The following is a 275-nucleotide window of genomic DNA, read 5'->3' as shown; positions in this document are numbered from 1 at the left end:
GGAGGCGGCTGGGGGACCGGCCCAGGGCCGCGGCGCTGCGCTGCGGGGCCGCCTTGGCTTTCTCCCGCCCGCCGAGCGCACGGGAAGGGAAGAAGAAGAAAAAGAAGAAGAAAAATCCTCTCCGGGACGCGGGGACTCCTCGCGGTGCCCGCACCCCCCGCGGTGCGTTTGCCTTCTGCTGCCTTCTTTTTTTTTCTGGTCCTTCTCTCCGATCGCGGTGGCCGGCGAGATCCTCTTCAGGTCGCCGCTGCCCGGCTCCGTTCTCCCCCTCCCGT

Source organism: Dipodomys ordii, unplaced genomic scaffold, assembly GCF_000151885.1.
Source record: "Dipodomys ordii isolate 6190 unplaced genomic scaffold, Dord_2.0 Scaffold65, whole genome shotgun sequence".
In the NCBI taxonomy this organism is placed as follows: Eukaryota; Metazoa; Chordata; class Mammalia; order Rodentia; family Heteromyidae; genus Dipodomys; species Dipodomys ordii.
This window is presented reverse-complemented; position numbering follows the sequence as displayed.